This window comes from Euphorbia lathyris, chromosome 2 (assembly GCF_963576675.1).
Source record: "Euphorbia lathyris chromosome 2, ddEupLath1.1, whole genome shotgun sequence".
NCBI classification, from domain to species: domain Eukaryota; kingdom Viridiplantae; phylum Streptophyta; class Magnoliopsida; order Malpighiales; family Euphorbiaceae; genus Euphorbia; species Euphorbia lathyris.
In genome coordinates this window covers 76,027,241-76,034,999 of record NC_088911.1, presented here as the reverse complement: position 1 = coordinate 76,034,999, position 7,759 = coordinate 76,027,241, and the positions used below count along the sequence as shown (strand labels likewise).

Here is a 7,759-nt window from a genome sequence, read left to right as displayed (position 1 = left end):
CAGTTTTATAGCAAGCAATATATAAAGGAGTTTAAGGGTTAGAAATATGTTACTCAGCAGACATATCCTGGTTCGGCCTCTCCGCCTACGTCCAGTCCCCGGAACTCGTCCGAGCTTTTTGAATTCTCTACTGAGCTCTTTAAAGGTAGAGCACGAAACCTTTTACAATAGAAGCTGAGTATACAAAAGTACCTTCCTTTATACCTCTACTCACTCCTATATCTACCGCTGAGTACTATAACCGAGTACTCAGCCTCTCCTTTCTATTCTTCTAGAAATGATAAAATGTTTGTCCTAAACAATAATTGCTAAGACACTTTAGATGATTGAAAATCACTCTAGACTTTTACACAATGATTGGAAATTGGTGTAAGGTTTTTGCTTTGCTTTTCTCACAGAACTTCGAGTATGAATTTGGACAGCGTTTCCGCTAATTGAAGATCTGCATCGAATCACTAGTACAGAAATGGCCTATGACCACGGTCGTTTACCATCATTAGCCACGGTTGTACGACTGTGGCCAAAAGAGGCGTGGCAAATGCTTGGCGTCTTTAGCCACGGTTGTTCGACCGTGGCGAAAGGGACATTAGAGTCGGTTTTTATGTATAACCAACTCTAATGCCCTATGTTTTGGCCACGGTTGTTACGAAAAACCGTGACTAAAAGAGTTTTTAGCCACGGTCTTTTGTAACAACCGACTCTAATGCTTTGATCATTAGAGTCGGTTGTAGAAGAATCGTGGCTAATGAAAAGAGCATTCGAGTCAGTTGTTGTAACAACCGACTCCAATGCTCTAATCATTAGAGTCGGTTGTTCAAATTAAACCTGCTCTATTTTTGAACCTGCTTTTTGTATTACTGTAATTAATGGTAAACAAAATTTGTTATCCTCAATTGTTCACTGTAATCGAAATTGATCATGATGTATTACTGAAATTAAATGCAAAATCAATAACAATGTACACAAATATAGAGTAATTAATTAACCTGCCATATATATACAAGCTTTGATTAATTATTCACAGTATTTGCAAGTATTTAACATGTATATTACTGAAATTAACTGACGTATACTCATTACTAGTATATCATACTTTCTACAACAGGATGATAGACATAACTGCAGTGTTGAATTCCTGCCATCTTCTATGCTGTCTCGATCTGGCTCACTTTTTGAGTCCGCTGAATTCAAACCATAAGAGTAGCCTTGGCTTCTTCTTCTTCCTCCAATCTTAACTGCATCTTCACTTGACCCTCTTCCAACTATTCAATGAACAAACGAAATATTTGTCAGGAAGCCATAGAACCATATAAAAAATTGGAAAAAAGAAAATGAATCATGAGATATTGAAAGAAAGAGAAAAAAAAACAGAAAACCTTTTGCCTCAAGTTCAAAATCTCCTCATGATTGATGCCAATAAGCATCCCCTGCCTAAGTTGATCAAGCTCCTACTTGAGGGTTGAGATTAGTTGTATATCAATTTAACAGAAGGAATCCATATATTAGTTGGCATTATATAATAATGTCACTGCAAGACATTTGCTCCATCCGCTAGTTAGAAACGAGAACAAAGCAAAAAACCATAAGAAAATAGATTTTACTTTGTGCATCTCAAAAGAATAAGAAAATGATAGTTTAATCCAAGATGCATGTGTACAAGTCCCCATCTCCTAAATGCCCTACATATGAACTTCACCAAAAGAGCAAAATCCCATTTAGTCACTAGTCAACTGATACAGAACAATCCTTTGTAGCTTCAAGTTACTGAGACCTTTATGGAATTAATATAAAGATATTGGAGAATTAAAAAATGAATTATACACTATTACAAAGGAAAGTGGGGTATTTTATGGAATAATAGATGAATTTTTTTTTAATTCTATGAAGTTTGAAGTCATACAACTTTTCATAGTTATGATAGTCGACATAAAACATGCTAAATTGATAAACATTTTCTTTATTCAATTACAATTAAAGTAATTTGCTTAAAATATATAAGAAGAAAACAACTGAGATTATTAAGTAATTTTGACATTTGAATCAAGATATAATTATAACGAAAGGTTAACTATAAGATATATATGTTTATTTAGATGGATATTAATGCTTTTGTTATTATTTCAAATACGTAATATTGAATATGTGTAAATATGGTATGGCTTCTGCTACTGACCAGATTAAAACTATTTGAACTACCATGATGATGCTTTGCCATTTATTGAATATGAGAACATGAATTAGAATCTTCCACCAATCAAGGTACACAAATAACTAAAAACAATAACATATTCCTTTTTCTGGTTATGTAGAAATCATAGTGGACACAAGATATCAACTTTCCATTCCCTATTTTTAGAATTAGGATAGCATGGAAAAAACAGAGAAAGATGATTCTCAAAAAGCCATTCAGATCAACTCATTGATTTTATGACTAGTTTGAAGAACTTCTCTTGTATTGCTTATCAATTTGTGGCAGACATATATAAGCCCCAGAGTACCATTAAGCCTACATCATCAACTAGTCCTTCCATGCTATTAGTATGATAAAACATAAACTGTAGTTTCAAAGTATATTATAAACAACCATACCAATTGTATAACTAATCACTCAAAGATAAAAGACATCCATAGAAAGGAACTAATGACAACACATCGGATTTGGATGTCTATAACAGGTCATTGACAGTGATTTTTGATGCAGGTCCGTGAAATAAAAATAATAAAAAAAATGTGTTAAAAGTAATTAGGTGATAAAATCTTATGGACACTGATTGCACCATATAAGCACAATGCAGCTACAAAAGGTGCAGTAATACCAACTGTAATCAATCCCAGCACATTGTGGCATACACCTTCTTACACCCTTTTCCTTATCCAGCTATTGGAGTTAAGCACACGAAACAGTTTATATGAGCGCTACTCACATAATGCATATCTTAAAATGGACAAACAGAATCTGTGCAAAGAGCGTCTAATATATATAAAACAAACGACTACATACAAAGGTTAAGGAAAACCATACATACACTAAAAAGCATGTTTAATGATAATATATTCACACCACAGGTAGAAGCAAAAATGGGGAGGGGGATTCATAATAGATATGAAAGTGAAGGAAAGTACTAATAGCACCCGTGTGTTCTTGAAGAAATAGAATGTTTTTTTGCAAGGCCCACCATATGCAAGCAATGTGTCAATTAATCTGCATGAATGAAGCTACATATCAAAAGACTAAAAGCCTGAAAGAAAATATCACTGTAGATAAATAGAGATGTGAATGACTAAGATAATCACTAGAAAATATTAACAGCCCATACAAAACTAATCTCAGAAAAGAATTGAAGGGATGCCGATTTAAATGTGGAATTAGGGGATGAATTCTTACTTTGTGACCATGAGCATTACAATGCTTCACAATGTGAAGAGTTCCATATGTAATACCCTGTATGCTAGCAAGGTATAAAAGAGCTAGTTGATTTTCACTTCTGTCAAGGGTGATGCTATAGATAATTCCTTTAGATTTTGGATCTGTAATGGGAGATCTGCAGCATCACAAATTTAACAGTTAGATTGTTAGCAAATATGCAAGCATATAACCAGGAAAAATTACATCAGTGTTACACATTACATGTTTCCGTCTGAAAGTCAGGAAGGACATGTACATCTTCGGTCAAAGCAGGAAGAAATGGAATCTTAAGGTCATCCATCACCATCTTCAATATGGTGTTCAATAGTTCAAACAACGATATTTCTGGAAATAAGGACCCGTTCCCAAATTCCTGATACAGCAAATTCCTATAACAAAAAACATGAACCCTAATCCAATGCTCAGCCTATAAAAAAAACTAAAATGAATTCACAGAAACTTGAACAAATTACATGTCAGTAAAGTCTAACAACATGTTAGGGGACTTCAATTTGACCTTCAACTTTTGTCTTCAGATAACACATATCCAACATGAGAAGTAATTATATAAAATTACTCAACTTGAACTTCAATTTTTGTCTTAAGATTACACATAACCCTTAACCAAAGATCATAAATCACAAAATTGAAGAAATTATTCAGATGCTCAATCTTAATTTTGTACTAAACCGCCAAACCCCCAAAATGCAATTATAACAAGCAATTTGTTAACACAATGAACACGGGAAAACAAAACTTGTTACGGGACTGAACGAATAAAACAAGCCCAAACAACCAAAATTATGAGTACATACCCAAACATGGTCGAGTTTCGTTTCCTAAACAAAAAGAGTAATCAATTGCAGCAATAGAAACTCTAACCTGCTTCACGAACTCAAACTCCAAACGGTGAAAGACGAACTCGAACTCCAAGGAACACCAAAACGAAACTCGAACCCACAGAACATGAACTCGGAAGAGTGCACACTGGAGTGTCAATACTCCTTTAAACAGATGGAGCGAGGGAATCGAATCCAGTGTTTAGGGCATGAAGGATAAATAAGAGAGTGGCAATCGGATATAGTGTTTAGGTCACGAAGAAGAAAGAAGCAGAGTGGGAATCGCTCTAATTTTTACGACAGAAATAAGGTCTTTAGAGTCGGTTTATCAAATAACTGACTCTAAAGATTATCATTGGCGTTGGTTAAAGGCATAACCAACGTCAATGACCCTTTATTTGGCTTTGGTTCACAAGAACCGACCCTATTATTTGGGTCATTAGTGTCAGTTCAACCAAAAACCGATACCAATGACCATAAAAAACATGCACGGTTTAAAAAAAACATTTAGTGTCGGTTATTAAATTTACCCGAGGCTAATAAACCTTTATTAGAGTCGGTTTTTTGAAATAACCGACTCTAATAACCTTTAGCTATGGTTTTTATAAACAACCGTAGCCAATAAGGTGTAGCTATAGGTCAATTCTGTACTAGTGAATGAAGCAAATGAAAGGCCTATTTATAGTGACACTTGAGGCACCGGTAATTTCGAATTTCGAAATAACCGTTGGAGGGAAACGGCTTCCTGTCGTTGTCACTCAATACGTGCTCAGTGTCATTAGCCAATGAGATTCTTGCATCTTCTATCCACGGCAGTGCTCGGCAGCTTTACGTCCGGTAAACAGAATGTTTCGACATTTTTGGCAAAGTCTTCCAGACAGCTTCCTGCGCCTTCTGAACTTTACCCAAAGTAGAAATACTTTGTCTAGAAGTTGGTTCTTGTCTACCGCTGTCTTGTACTTCTTGTCGTTCCACTCAGCAGCTTCATCTTGAAGCAATTGAGAGAAGGCTTCTCGATCCTTCTTCATGCTGAGCTTGTACTTTGTACAAAACGACCGCATTTTGAAATCTTGGGCCATAAGCTCTTGATGTGTTGACTTGGGCTTGACTTCCACTTATGGGCTTTTGGACTTTTAATCTTAATGTCTTATAAATCAATAAACTCAACATTGAACAAACACATTAGTATGAATAAATCAAAGCATTTAAATTTAATGTGTTAGAATATTTTTTTATCAATTTACTTAAATAATTTTGTGAAATCAAAATCATGTGGAAAAGTATTTCAACAATGTCCCGAACAAAGGTGTCAGCGACTATAGCAGCAGTGAGGTGGGGGCCTAAGGCAGAGAAGTGAGCAGCTTTGGAAAGGCGATCGACCACCACCATGATAGTTTGTTTACCTGCAAAAGAAGGTAAATGGGTAATAAAATCCATAGATAAACAATCCCAAATTTTGCCCGTAATTGGTAATGGTTGTAAGAGGCCTTGTGAAGCTGTATGGATGGGTTTAACTTGTTGACAAATAGCACATTTAGCATATATAATTGTTAGGCGAATTCCGCAAGTACACGGTTTCGCTTGTAGTAATAAAAGATATCGATCCCATAGAGAACGCAATTGATACTTAACTTATATTATTTCTTTATTCGTTTTCTCGAGGTTTATAGAAAATCATTAATTGAGTGATTGATTTAATCTAACTTATCTAATCTAAACTAATCCTATATATGATTCATTTCATGCATAGCCCTGATAAAAGTTGATAATAATTAAACAGAATGAACAATTATTAATACTGTCAAACTTCTGCAGTCATACTGGAGAATTACTCTTAATCCAATCTTCCGATCTAGGATTAAGAAATTTAAGTTTAATTAGATTAATAATACTATCTCCTCGACCTATCATAATGAATTAGGATTGTTAAACTAAATAAACAAGTTTAGTTTTACAGTATGATTATCTTTTCATAAACTGAACCTATTCTAGATTTATGAACTGATAACTATTCCTATGTTTTGCTTTTATGAATTTCCCTAGAATAAACATAAAGCAATAAAGAATAAAACATTGAACATAGAATAATTTTCATTTGATTGATTGATATCTGGTATAAATGTATTGATAATGTTGAACATGAATTGAAGATAAAGAATACAGGAAAAAGACTATAACAAAGAACAATATAGGGGTTGTCAATCCTTTTACTTATCCTTGTAAGGTTTGTCAAGCCTCGGGGTCGTCTTCTCTTTTATATCTTCTTTTTACATCTCGAGGAAGCTTATATCTCGACCTCACTTCTTTCGGTGCATGGGACGGAATCTCTAAGTAAGATACTTCAATATCTCATACTCAGAGTTGTGTCTCTGATTATGAAATATCTATGTATCTATGTGCATATCTAAATGTCTCTATATGTCTATACACACACTACATATTTGATGTAGAACTCTCTTTATATAGATGTAGAAAAGTCGTGTCCCTTGGAAGGCATCCCCCCATAAAGGTGTGATGAATGGACGTGGCTAATGGCGAAGAGAAATGTTGATTTAGGAGAAAGGATGTGCTTCCCAGATGAAGAATCATGTCTTTTTACTGAAGAAAATGTTGTCACGAATGAGACAGCAGTGTCACATTCGTGACATGAGAAGCCAATTTTGTGCTGAAAAAGTGTCTGTCACGAACGAGACATAGGTCATGATCGCGATAGGTACATTTCTTGAATTCTCTTCTTTTGCTCCTTATTTCCTCGTCTTTTGCTCGTTTTATGCTAATGTTCCTTCATATTGAGTTTTCATCCGTGTTTAACCTGTCTCTGTTCAAATCATAAACAAACAAGTGAAATCTTTCCAAAACATTTATAAAGGTAAGCTATATGCATGAATATAGACGTGAAGATGCATACGGAAATAAGTATATTTTAGACCTATCAATAATCTTTGACATCCTTCCATAAACTAGGCCAATAAAACTGAGCAGCCAGTCGAGAAGTGGTACGTTTAATACCGGCATGTCCACCTAATGTGGAATCATGAAACTCATGGAGGAGGAGGTCTTGTAAGGCGGAATCTGTAAGGATTAAGAGGCGTGTTTTGTAGAAAATGAGGCCATCCTGGATAGTGTGGTCAGAGTAATTACCGAGGGAATTTTGGATGGTATTTAGGAAGGAAGCAGAGGTGGGGTTTTTGTGATAGAATTGGCGAAGTGCTTGGATGATTGCGATGATAGGGCGGGAGATCGCGGCAATGTGGTGGTAAGTGGGCTCAAGTAGACGGGATAAAATATCTGCAGGGATGTTTTCACGGCCGGGTTTGTAAATGATTTGGAAATCAAAGCCTAAGAGTTTGACAATCCATCATTGCTGGTCAGGGGTTTGAATTGTTTAGGAGAGTAAGGATGTAAGGGGCTGATGGTCCGTTTGTACAATGAATTTGGTACCGAGAAGGTATTGACGCCATTTGGTAACTGTGGAGGTAAGGGCATATAATTCATATATGTAACTGGAAGAGGC

The 7,759-nt window shown here is 35.3% G+C and overlaps 1 long non-coding RNA gene across 2 annotated transcripts; it reads right to left on the bottom strand.

Moving 5' to 3' along the window:
• Window positions 1-906: 906 nt before the first annotated feature.
• LOC136218637 (uncharacterized) lies at window positions 907-4,589 on the bottom strand. 2 transcript variants are annotated; one of them, XR_010683871.1, is made up of 5 exons: window positions 4,289-4,589; window positions 3,629-3,833; window positions 3,386-3,542; window positions 1,377-3,202; window positions 907-1,262 (listed from the first exon to the last, which is right to left on the bottom strand). It is a non-coding gene; the product is annotated as an uncharacterized lncRNA (long non-coding RNA). The 2 variants fall into 2 exon arrangements; XR_010683870.1 differs by having other exon boundaries at window positions 3,629-3,795; window positions 4,289-4,588.
• Window positions 4,590-7,759: the final 3,170 nt, after the last annotated feature.